The following is a 13572-nucleotide window of genomic DNA, read 5'->3' as shown; positions in this document are numbered from 1 at the left end:
TGTCAGCAATTTTCTTTGTTTAGGCAAAGCAGCTTGGTATAATTTGCTTCAAATCCTGCTAACAGTTAAAATAACTCGAATGTTCCCACTTCAGGCTGCCAAATATGATCGCTGATGTATTGCAGTTGTCACATACAAACTTGTCAGGCTTTTGTCTTTCTTGCTATAGGGCCAGGAGTTGGTGTCCCAAGGGAAGGAGCACTCATTTCTGTGCCCTAAATGCACAGCTTTGCTGAGCTGTGCAGTTTAGCAGTCTAGGTAACCCTGAGAGTTTGTGTTTAAGCTAGCCTGAATGCCTGCTGTTCACAATCATGCATTTAGTCATATAGACTGTGCGACTACCTAAAAAGAATGTCCTAACTCATCAAACTTTGAAATTACATTTTTGTTTACACTGATCTGTGATTTCCTTCTCTAATTTGCTTTCCTATTTTTCTTACTAGTTTCAAATTAGGCTTTTACTTGTCTAAATAAGTAGTAGTGTTATCTTTAGATCTAATCAGCCTGGTCACATAGTAACTAGTAGAACAATAAAATTGGAATAAATGATTGCCCTGTAGCTTATCATTATATGTGTATGCTCATGATAAGATTATTGTTAGAAATTACAGTGCCAGATGAGACCACTTTTTATTGTGTTATTGTTTTATGGGTGAGTGTCAAGTCTAAGTTTCAATGCATGTTTTAGTGAATAATTGCAATTGAAACTGTTGTATGTTTTGCTATGTAATGTAACTCTGATCTATCTGCAGCACTCTTATATGATTTTACATACTTTTGATTTGCCAAAGACCTGACTCCAAAAATCACCTTCTTGATGGAAACATTTGCAGCACTTTCTTGTACTTTATGCAATCAAAAGCCTTGCCATCAGTTATAAAAATGTGTGTTCTTGAATTGCTTAGTTTGAAATAAAATCCCAGTGCAGACTAAAGAGTTTATAGTTTTCACTACAAAAATGCAATCAGGTCTAGAAAAATAGAAAACTTCCCTCTAGTCTTTAACTGAGCATATGAATCTTGTAAGAATTACATTTTTCCTGGTCTTTAGTAAAATTTGACATTGTGTATAACTTGTGTTGAGAATACACTGTTTTCTCTCTCACAGACAACACAGCTGGGTAGATTTAGGTAAGGTAAACTTCGCAAATTAAGTGGAAACCCATATATGGCCCCTTCAACAGTTTGGGTTATTGTGCAAGTTATAAACTGTAGTAATTTGATGACGCTGTTCATATTTTTTTGCTAATTGTTGCTAATGTAAAACAAAGCTAGAGGGCAATGTGTTGTGATTGCTGCTTTCTGATTAAAAGAGTGCAATGAGTGGGAAAATGGAATGTTTGAGGTCAGGATTACAGGGAGTCAACAAAGACCCTAGAAGCTAGAGATCAGGAATAGCAGATTGTGCCGCATCATCTAGTGACTGAATCACTATGCCAGGTTTGTGTGTAATCCCAAGTAGAAAGAAACATACCCAGACCATGACAGTTTGCAGTCACACTTCAGGAATTCTCTTAAGGATTTTCAGTGTTTGAGCAAAATAAGATTCTTATTTTGACTGTTTTCTTCTGCTTTCTTCAAAACAGGCCATAGCATTTTTTTAACTTTTAAATCAAGAGGTTTTTTTATGACAGAACATGGTGTCATTAACTCATGTTTTGCCAATGGTTTGAAGTAGGTTGGCTATTTTTTAATTGTGATTCATGCATTTGATGAAGATCATATGCCAAATTATTCCAAGTAAATTTTCAGATTCACTGGAATAGTTTCCATCTTAATTATTTTATTTTAAATTTATACTGTGTTAGCAACATGTAAGACTTTGATCGCAATAGAGGGTTTTTTTATTTTCAAAGCTATTTTTCAAAGGTGAACTTTTTTCAATCTAAGCAATGAAATTTGACTTCTCAGATCTTCAGAAACACATTGTGCATGAAGATAATTGGATAACTTTTCTTTTCCAAAACATTCCAGGATTTTACTTTCCTTCTATTGTATTATTATGCTGTGGGGGTTTCTTTCTTTTTTTTCAAATTCATGTTTGGTAATATTTTTTTTCTTATTTTCTCTAAAGTATTTGTATTTATTTAATTTCTCTGTGGCAAAGTCGGTTTGGCATGTACTAGTGTACTCTGAGGTTTTGGGGTTTTTTTATCTATTCAATTGATATAATTTGATGGCTTTTTATTTAAAGGGAAAATAGAAAAATGAAGGATAGAAAATCTATTAACAAACACTTGATATATTAAACTTAATGAAGGGTCATGAGCACACAGGGTGTATGGCTTACTGAATGTTTTAGAGTATCAGAATATGGGTTTTGAAACACGAAAGAATTCTCTGTTAAATAGACAAAACTGCAAGAAAAAAATCAATACCATGTTCTAGAGATGCTTCAAGTGACTAAGAGAGTGTGAACATGACAGTCTTTAGATCAGAGTTTCACAGATATATTTTTTGCCTTTTTTAATGACATGTGTAAACTGGATGTCTATTTAGCAAGGAGATGGATAAAAGGAACTTTTCAGTTCTTTTGCTTGCTTTTATCATCTTCCACAATTTCTCTTGCTGATAAAAGTGCTAGCTTATATCTTTATGATGATAAAACCATTCTAAAAAAGAAAAGTTATAAAATATATCCCTACTTGCTTTCTTTGTGAATTCCAAGGATGCATTTGATTGTAACAAATGGAATTTAATGAAGAATTGAGAATTAGGGTGATAATTTTGGTAATTATTCTTAATATGTCAACAGTCACATTACTAAAGAAAAGTTTGCAATTGGTTTATAGGCTCTGTTTGGGAGATACATTTCTGTATTTTTCTACCTTAATTATAAAATCTCTACCAGCTTACATGTAGTTACATAAAATCCTATTTTATTACTAAAAACTAGCTAGTGTCTTGTTCCACGTGATGGAGAAATAAGTAGGCCAGGTAAATTTCAGTAAGAAGATGGAGATTAAAAAAAAAAAAAAACAAAAACACCTTCTTTGTATTTTAATCAAAAGATACTTAAAGTTCATGACTGGCATGTCAAGTCCTTTTCTCACGTCCCAGTGATAGTTACAGTGAAAGAGACATGTTTTAACAAGGAGATGTGGAGGACAGTAGGCTTTCAGAAGAGGTTCAGCTGAGATTTAAAGCTGAAATAAAAGTAAAACAAACAATCAAAGATATTTCAGAAAAATACCCGAAACAACAAAACTGACAGATCAACCAAAAAAAAAAACCGCAATAAACTATAACCAAACAAACCTGTGCTACTAAGTAGTATTAACTATGTTCAGATTTTTGGTTTTTTCACTTTTCAAAGATTTCAAAGCCTTATTTTTAATAAACTGGAATATTGGCATATCAATAATTATTGCTGTGAAAGCATAGAGCCTCAAGTGGGTAACACACATTATAGTTTATGTATGGCTAATCCCTGCTATGATTTAGTGGTTCTGAGAAACTTAACCCAGGAGCTGTGATGTCCAGACCACTTCTCTCTTCTTTTCACAGTAATTCCTTTTGACCTGTCCAGAATTAATTACCATCTGTCTAACGCTACCTTCCTAGCTGAAGGTGAACTAACAGTAACAACATGGAGGCTGCAATAATGCCTACCAGCAGATTTCATTGGGTTTTTGCCAAAATGACAGGGTCCCATCTGCTTTGTGAGGACATGTTGTAACAAACTCAGGTGCTCTCTTAATGACCTGACATAACTATTTAAAGAGATGTTTATGATTGTAATATATTGCTCTCTTAATTACAGCAGCAGGGATTACCTCTGTCTATGCTTTTATGCTGTTTGATTTTCTTACTGCAATCTTCTTACTAACTGCTTCACCATGTAAATTATATCACATTAGATTCCCTTAAATCAATCCAATTTCAGATATGGTGCTTAAAAGAGTGTAGGTTTTCATTTTCTTGCATGAGTATATTCGGTGGTCCTCTTCTCCACCGAATAAATTGTGTGAAATCTTCACTCTCTTAAACTCTGGATGCTAGTGAATGCATGAAGTATAGGGGAAATATGCATTTGAAACAATGAATCGAGTTGTTTTCTTCAATGTCCTTGTCCTGCCTGAGTTGGTGACCCTTTTTTAAATTTGAGTCACTAAAAAAACAAGAAGAAAATATGAACTGTAGAATTGCAGAGAATAGAAATTATGATGTTTGAGGGAAGCATCAAAACAACACATATAATCCATAGGGGGATTTTGCACTTCTGAATGTTATTCATATTGGTGATACCCCTTAATTTGCACACTTACCTCCTTATTTTCTGTGGTTATAAAGGGATTTTAGAGTGACTGGACATCTACAATGAGGATGTCCAGTCATGAGTGACAGGTCTATGAGCTCAATAACACCTTTCTCTCTTTCACAAAATCCATGTGATTTGAGTTTTTTGAAGATTCATCATTCTGCTGTCAGTCACGATGACCTAAAATGAGATGCTTGCATGTAATTTAGCAAACAAAAAGCATAAGGTGGCATTTTGGAGGAATTTCACTCCCTTTGGTAAAGCTTTCTGATCCTAATTTTTTTTTATTTTTTTTATTTATATTTATATTCCATTTTCTCAGACAGAGAGAGCTGAGAGACACAGTAAAACACACTTGAGAACTAATTACCATCTTAGAAAATACATGTCATAGGAACTTTCTGGGAACTTTCCTTCAATGCCTATTTTACTATTTCCACCAACTGTCAGTGCTGGTATCTCTCTGAAACCTCTTCCATTCTGACCTGATTCTAAGACAGTTATACCATTGGAGTCAGAAATTGTCCCAGAATTACTAACTATTAGTTATTTTTTAATAATGGAGCCATTATTGACTTTAAACTCACCGTTCCTTTTACACTGCAGAGGTATGAGCATGGCTTCTAATACAGATGGAACACAGATAAAGGCTATTCCTTAGAGCCTGTGGATTTGAGATTTCCAACATTTTTATGAATTGCCAGACACGCTTATACAGGCCATCCACAGGATACTTGTGAGATAGACATGTTGATATAACATGGGACAGAAAAAGAGAGTCCCCACCTAATGTTTGCTATGGAATTGCTCTTTCAATGTAGTATTAACTTTGTCTCTGAGTCTAAGCAGAAGAAACTGTGCCAGATTTGGAGAAATTGTAGTTCTGAGAAAGAGAGTCAATATTTTTTCTCTGTTTTAATAGCATAGTAGGTTGATTCAAGGAGCACTGATTGGAAGAGAGGCTTTCAGTAGGTAAGTCAGTCCAAAAAATAAAAGTTCAGGCATTGAAAGTATGTCATAGTATCATGCAACATTTCATTTATATCTCACCATTTGGATCTCTTGGGTCTTTCTCTGGCCCTATCAGTGTCTCTCATATAATAAACTCAGACCTTTAGCCTTCATATATTGAATATACATAACTGCAGTGTGTTTCAGATTTATAGTGTCAAAAAGGCCTTCTCAGTTATACTGATTCTCAAAAAAGGTCCTGTTTCCACATAGATATGTGCATTCATGTGAGATCACATGTGGCCAAACTCAGCTGCAAATTAGCTGCAGGTGGAAAACTGACGCCATTTGCAGACTCTAATGACAGAATGTGTCTATTGTGGGTCACCTTTTTCCTCTCCCTATTCAAAAGTAATGTAAAAAGGATTTTTCATTCTGCAGGCATTATTATCCTTTTAAATCTACTTAGTGTACATGGATTAGTCTAATAGGAGAAACTGTCTCATTTAGCAGCCATCATATGCTTTCAAGGAGCCATCTCTAGCTACAGTCTCTTTAGGGGATGGAAGGGAGAAGCAAAGAATCAAAAGTGTATAACTATTTACTAGGCCTCAGAGGGTCACAAGTCTTTCATTTTGTGTGCTTGTAATTAATTTCTCTATCTGGCATTTCAACTGAGACAAAGTCTAAAGTCCTGTAACCCTTTTTTATAATCTCTCTGTGATGTCTTTTCTTAAGTGTCAATTAAAAAGTGTTCTCATCATAGACAGAGGGAAATAGAGAAATGAAAAATGTGTGAGTGTAATTTTCTTATAAACCTATAATCAGAGAGATAAATTAGCCTCAAGAGGAGACAAAGTGAGAAAGGACATTGTACAACACAGAAATATAAAGACACTTATTTCATTAGAGTTTATAAGCTGCAAGGAAATGGAGTGTGAGAAAAAAGTGAAGCTTTATTGAAAGGAGGAAGTCAGTCATTTATTATTCCAAGTCCTACAGTCTCAGAAAGTTTGCAATCTCAAATTCACCTTCCCCACCCAATTCAACCTTAGAAACCTTTCTAAAAATGTAACTCCTCTGCTGCTTTGCATAGGAGGGTTTACCAGCTTCTCAACCTGACCCTGTGTCTCAGAGAAAGAAGAAATTGTTTCATTGAATTTCCAATTAAAAAAAAAATTGCCTCTGACAAGGTTATTCCCTCTAATCAAAATGAGTGTATGAAGCTTTCCCCTCAACCCCCATAGCAGATTTTTTTTCTATCCCTGATAAAATACATCAGTGCGTTGCTGGTCTTTGCTAGACATCAAACTTGCTGTGAGTCAGGTGAACGTGGGGAAGCACTGGCTGAATACAGGATTCCTTATTACAAAGGTGCCAGCCAAATTATCAGCTCAAATTCCCTCCAGACATTTTTATTGTAAATTGTGGGTATAATAATTAGGCTCCTCAATTTCAGCTAGAACACCTTTTAGCACTGGAGCAGATGACTCCCCAGATGGCACAAAGTTGATCTCATGTATTTAGGCTGGGTCCCGGGAGGTGTAATCCAGGCTAAATTCTAATGTCATGATCAAAATTCCTGACACTGCCACCATGAAACTGTATCTGATATTTTTGTCTAGGCTGAGGAAAAGATAACTATGAAGTGTCTCTCAGAGGTGACATTTAGCCATATTTGCCTAAAAAGTGAAAGAAAGAAGTGGTTAGTAAAAAAATATCTGGATTTCTGTAACTCATAGGCAAAATATTTGGAAAGTTCCTGCATGGCAAATTCATGTTATCTTTCTATGAAAAAATAAATGGTACATTTCGTTTACTGGACATTTTATAAATTTTTGTCTAAATATTGATATCTATTGATGGAGATTTTTTTTTAATGTCACAATGTAACTTTCTTAAGATCTCATTCACATTACATTTAGGAGTTTTACATATTTTGTATTCTAAGCTGCTCCTACATTCACAGGACCCTTTGTGTCTTTTACTGTGTCAAAATATCAATGTCCAATATTACACCGTACAGAGCCTTCTCACTGACTTCAAAATTTAACTTATGGTACTAGAATGGGGTGGGATGGATCGAGTGTACACTAATACAGGAATGGTTTTCATAGAAAATTCTTCTTAACCAGTCTTTCTAAAATCTATGGTCATCCAAAATCATCAATTGCCATTATGCATTATTTCAAGCAGCAGCTTGTAACAGCTATAATAATTTCCTTGACTTAGATGTTTTAATGAAATATGTTTATTAATTAATATATTAAATTGTTATGGAAAGTAATTTTCAAAATAGGAAATGCTTCATGTTGAAACATAGTAATGAATTACCAAGAGGGAAAGGGTAAGATTCATTGTGATTTATTTATTAATCAATCAAATAGAGCAGGTGAGACTTTGCTAAATTATGCTACTCATGCTAAGCCAGGCATAGCTACAAGTTGGAGACATTTTGGCAGTTTGAGATCTGCCCTTCCTTTTTTACAAATTAACAGGTTCAAGACCTTTATTCTTATTAGAATTGAATGCTGATATCAAATGGATCAAGAGTTGCTTTTAAGCATCTAAAGGCAACCAAAAAGCTTTAGCATTCAGGAAGGGGTTGGGGTACATGCTTAAATCTCAACAGTCTAAATGTGTGCATACCATGGATTTGTTTGTCAGTGGTAAGGAAGATTGACCACACATGAAGAAATTTGATATCCTGGATAAGATTAAGTGCTATGAAAGAATTACTTTTACAGCAGCACTTGATTAATCCCTTCCACAGCAGACTTTTATTTTTTTCAGGCAAACCCTTCCTTTGATCAACTATAGAAGACTTCTCTCAGCTGCAAGATCTCTTTTGCCTGCAACAAATAATAAAACATGCTTATTCAGTAAGATGTTGCCTTCTATAGACAATTATGTCATATGTGACATAAGCCTATTAACTTTTTGGTAGTAACATGAAATTAAATAAGTGAGAGATATGTGAGATTTTCTTAAGAGAAAGGATATGTAATCACCTGCAGTATGGAGAGATCAATGAGTACCTTAAATATCCCAGAGACCTGGCATAATTGTTAGATTCATTAGTAATTCCAGTTCCAAAGATTTTCTGTTGTCTCCACAGATGCCAGAAGCTTCAGGGGCTAGACAAGGGTCCTTTTCAAATTTCATATCATCTTTAGCCTTTCATGCACCAGCTGTGAAAATCAATTAGACTTGGTGAAACTAAGCTGCTGCATGTTCTCAATAATGAAAAATAACAACTGCGCTCTGGTGATGTTCTCTGTCTGTAAAAAGAAGGATGGTGCTTCTGAAATTCTTTCTCACGTTTTTCCCACATAGAGTTGCCTTTTTACTTCTGTTTTTGAAATTTACCAGATGTGCCAGACAGGTTAACACAGGACACTGTTTAAAAAGGCAAGAAAAGCTATACTGTAACCCAGTTCTGACATTTGTGATTCCCTAAGGCTTGTGAAAAGCCAGCTCTCAAAGTAAAAAGTATCTGACTGTGTGCCAAAGTTGACTTACACTAATTCCTTGATAATATTATGATGCCCAGCAATTCCTTGGGAATTTAAAAGCTATTCCTCTAACAAATGTCTTCTGCTTCTTTCTTTGGTTACGAGAATAAGACAGCATCTTTGAACTTGAGAAACTTTAAGACAATGTTTGAAGAAGAGGGTAAGAACAATCTGCCTGCACTAATTACAACTTTATAGACAAAGAGAGGTGCATCCATCTAGCATCTGGCATTACTGATTTCAACATAAATAAGAAGAGGAATAAAAAGAATCCATTTTTAAGGCTCCAGTGCTTATTATCTCTCAATAATTTTGTGTTTGAATTGGTGAATTTATCTTCTTTTCCATTTCCCCTTTCCTCTCAAGACTCTCAAGCTTCTTTGGTTCCTTCTACTACTACTACTTCTAGCAGGCAACACAAATCTAGGAACAATTTAGGAATGGATGTGATGTAGATACAGGAAGTTGGAATAACTCATTGCGTAAGAGTCATTCCTTGGAGAACTCTCTGAACACAATAAGCATTTATTTGCTGAGAAGCATCTAAGTTCACTGTGTCAGAGGGCAGACTGCTTTTCTTTATGAGACAAATTAAATTTTGAGTTAAATCCCCAAAGATCCCTGTTGGCTTATAGTATTATATCCTGGCATTTTTCGGAGCTTTTATTCACACTTCAATGATATCAGCTACCTTTCACACCAAGGACTGAAATGCCACTGGCCCAGTCCATTGCTTCCAACAAAATAACACACAGAAGAGGTCTTTTCCAAAACTTAATTTTTTGAATGACAATACCATTTATTTTTTATCCTTCAATTCAAACATAAGCATATCCAAATACAATGGTCCCACCTCTCCCTAAAATGAGACCAACAGAACCGCAGACTTTATTTGGCCAAGGAAGGAGTACTAGGAAATTATTGAAAGTAAATGTGTAAAATCTGCAATCTTGGCAGAAGCGGTGTAAGTATACTTTGAGTTATTTTATGGCTGTCTTCTGCTATGAAACATTTGTCTGTTTAGCAGATAGAAGCATCCAAGTTACGCCTAGATTCTGTGCCTGGACATGGAAGGACAGCTAACAAAATAAAAGGCCTGTCACAAGGTCTGACTTTGGATAAATAAAAGATATTGCAATGGGATTTTTGTCCTCATGGTTGCAATACTATCTATATATCAGTAGAAAATTCAGTTAACCGAACTGTAAAGAACAATACAATCAATTCTGCTGTAATTTCACTTCTTTATTAAAGTAAGGAATTAGAGTGGTGTAAAAAGTGATGATTTGGTTACTTGTGTGTAAGTCCTACTTTTTCTTGTACCTCCTAGGTATGTTTTGCTTCTACAAAACCTTCATAAAATAAATCAAACCTGAATATGTTATCTGTGAAGTATATTCAAAAAATTGAGTTGTTTATAGTGCTGATTGAGAAAAACAATTGTAAGGACTTAGAGATTGCATCATAGATCACCTACAAATGTGTGAATCAGGATTCTAATGTTTTGTTTGTTATTTGGTAGTGCAAGGAAATATATTGGAAACAGAGGAAGTCTGGGTCGGTTAGACATTTAAAATGTATTTTATTCATATTCCTCTAGTGTGTTTAAGACAGACTGTCAAGAAAAAACAGAAGAGATGTTTCAAATTTGTAAGTCTTCTCTTTCATCTGACATTTCTTGAAAGTTGCTCTCAGTGATGATTTCCTTAGTTCCTAGATGTGAGAAATAGACAATTTATATGAACAGTTGTGTAATGTATATCTGTAGTGTATATCAGAAAAGGAATTGACCTCCAGATTTCTGCATCATTAAAACAAAAATATAAAGATATATAATTTGCTGCATTAGTAATTAGCCTGGAATATTTTTGCTGCTTTTAATCTACTGATAAAGTTTTAAACACTTTCTTAAATTATATAGAAATATGTTTTATGCACTGCAACTACTGCAATTATCTGTACTTTCAACAGACAATGATATTCTATTAGTCAGAGAATTCTATCAATGAAGACAAAAAAGCCCAAACAAACTAGAGAAATGTACCTTGGATTTGACCAAGAAGAAGGGGTTTCATTAATTTTGGGCTAAAATAACTTAATGGTGTCTGATGTTTTTCATCCTAACAAAGTGTTATGTATCAGCTTCTTCTTTATGGCATTTTTAGTTTCCAGAATCAGCGTCAAAACAGTTCTGAAGACACCCATATAACATGTAACATTACATAAAAACATGCATGGATCATTCAAAGGGCCACTAAACTGAGAAGAGTTACTCTCTTTAGGCAAAGTTACCCAAGATCAACCTCTCTGTGATCTTGTGTCCAAGACATCAGATCGAGTGGCGCGTTACCTGACCATACCCACCACAGTGCAGTTCCACTAGCAGCCAACATCCCAGAGCTGCTCATATATATATATATACATATGTATATGTGTGTATATATATATATATATATAAACTAACACAAACCTGTCCTTCCTAGATCAAGTGACAAGGAATTGTGACACAACATTTCACTGCAGGACAAGGGCAACCTACCAGGAACCTAAGAAAGCCATGTATACAAGTACCATTAGCTTCAAAGGAGCAGCCACCTCCTCTCAGCCTTAAAAATCCTTGTCATCACACAGTTTTAAACTTTCAGCCTGATGAAAAAAGAGTATGGAAGGGCTAGCACTGTGGGAGTCACAAAGATATATCTCAGCAACAGAATAATTCCATATATCAACAAGAGCAAAACCAAATCTGTGCACCAAACTCAGCTAGCATGACTTTCTCAAAAGGTCATCTGGTTAAACATTATCATTAGTACTTATTTATCTGGCACTGCAGTCATCCAGAACCATTACTGAGGTAGGTTGTTAGAAGTTAAGGACAGCTTTATATGCTGCTCTTTTGTCAACTGGATTCTTTATAAACTAGTCATTTAAAATTTCCCAAATTTCCCAAGCCTCTCTTAAAAGTTATTGCACACTTAGTACCAAAGATGACTCAGGGAAATTAATGGTAAATACTTTTTCTTGTTCCATTGGACATCTCACCACTTCAACATAGTTTGTAATAATCACACTGTTTACCTTGTTACAGTCCAAAGAACGACTCTTTTACAAAAGCTGGTTTCTGTCCTCTTCACATCAGCCTTATTTTTCTGAGGCATGCAGGATTTTTTTTTTTCTTTGAGCTAAAAGCTTTGATTCATCTTTGCAGCTCAGGCTGAAATACTTTTGTCCATAATAATGCAATTTTACCTTTTCAGTTTCTGTTCTTCCACTCCAGCTGATGATTACATTCCAAACTTCACCTGAAAACCAAAAGCTCTACCAGCCTCACTGAAATCAAGAGATATTCTAATAACTCATTTTTTATACATCATCCTGCTGCTTCAAACTGCCCAGAGAGAGAAACAAAATGGAAAAGATGGGTACTTGTCAATGTGGAACTGAATAGAAAGCAATAGGCTCTTTAGAATAAACCCCATATTTTACTGAATAACAATTTTATGGCAATAAAATTACAACAACTTGTTTTATTAAATTGATAATTTAATTCCAAGGTGAATTTGTAAGCCTTTAGGATGAAGAAAGAAAATAACTTTCAAAGTTAATGATATCCTCAAATTAATTTGGAGTATGTGGTCCACATATCAAAAATTTTACTGCTTACCTAGCAATAATATCTCCAGACAGGTCTTCTGTCTTAATTAAAATCACACGTTTCCAATAAAACACTCTAAAGCTAGCAGCTGAAGGAAACTAATTAACAGAAACTAGTAATTCTGAAGCTTAATGTCATGGTCCTAAATATTTATATTGTTTTATTTATTTATTTATTTATTTTTGTTTAAATTATATGTCTTTATCTTATAAATTATTACTTTGAACATGTTGCAGAGTAATTTTGAAGCACCTACTTTTGCAAAATATCTTTGACCAGTAAATGTATTTTGTTTTTCTTTTCCCTTTCCTTTTGCTTTTTTTATAGCTTCTGTACTCCTTTAATGAGAATCACTATATATTAGACAATAGAATCCCAGTATCTGCTACCTTCCACACTTCCAGAGAAGTCTTCTATGCCTTGAGTATGTTAGGTCTATGCTTCTCATTTTAAACAAAAATTTTAGTCTTTTATAGTAATTCTCAGCCAGGGGGCACTGATTGAGAACCTCTCTGCATATGCTACATATGGTTTTAATACTGCATTTCATGAACTCTGGATTTTGGGGCTTCATTTCCTTTTCTCATCACCTTTTTTGGCTCAAGGGGAAATTCAAGGCATCAGAGAGCATCAAATTCATCACTTGAAATGCAGTGAGACCTCAAGACAGATTTATTGCTTTACAAACGAATTTAAATAAAAGCAATTAGCTAGCATTCTTTACTAAAGGAAAAAAAAAAACAAAGATAATTTACCTCTATAGAGAAATCCTTCTTGAGACTCAAGACTTACTGGAACTATCCCTGAGGGTGATCCAATAGCACAAGAGTAAATACACCATTAACCAATTACACATAATGACTCTAAGACATAACAGTCGTGATGCCATTCAGGTGATTTATTAGATTTACTTCAAAGAGTCTAATTCTAATTTGTATTTATTAGAGAAAACATTATATGTGTGCAGGACATAACATGAGGTTTTAAATCTTGCACCATGATACAAAAATTTCAATGCTTTCTTTCTTAAGAGAGGAAAAAAATGAACCTTGAAGACAGTCTATATTACATAAAAAATTATATCAAAGATTTCCTGAATTATCCCAGACTTTATGAGCTTATGGATTGATGTGCTTATGGGATTACTTTAAATGAATCCTCAATTTGATTTCACTTCTAGTATTACTTAAC

General features: G+C 34.5%; 1 long non-coding RNA gene across 1 annotated transcript; it reads right to left on the bottom strand.

The window, feature by feature from the left end:
- Positions 1–11850: 11850 nt before the first annotated feature.
- On the bottom strand, positions 11851–13084 carry LOC135448070 (uncharacterized). Its single transcript, XR_010440385.1, has 3 exons — positions 12972–13084; positions 12391–12469; positions 11851–12028 (listed from the first exon to the last, which is right to left on the bottom strand). It is a non-coding gene; the product is annotated as an uncharacterized LOC135448070 (long non-coding RNA).
- Between the last annotated feature and the right edge of the window lie 488 nt (positions 13085–13572).

This window comes from Zonotrichia leucophrys, chromosome 5 (genome assembly GCF_028769735.1).
Source record: "Zonotrichia leucophrys gambelii isolate GWCS_2022_RI chromosome 5, RI_Zleu_2.0, whole genome shotgun sequence".
In the NCBI taxonomy this organism is placed as follows: Eukaryota; Metazoa; Chordata; class Aves; order Passeriformes; family Passerellidae; genus Zonotrichia; species Zonotrichia leucophrys.
This window is presented reverse-complemented; position numbering and strand designations above follow the sequence as displayed.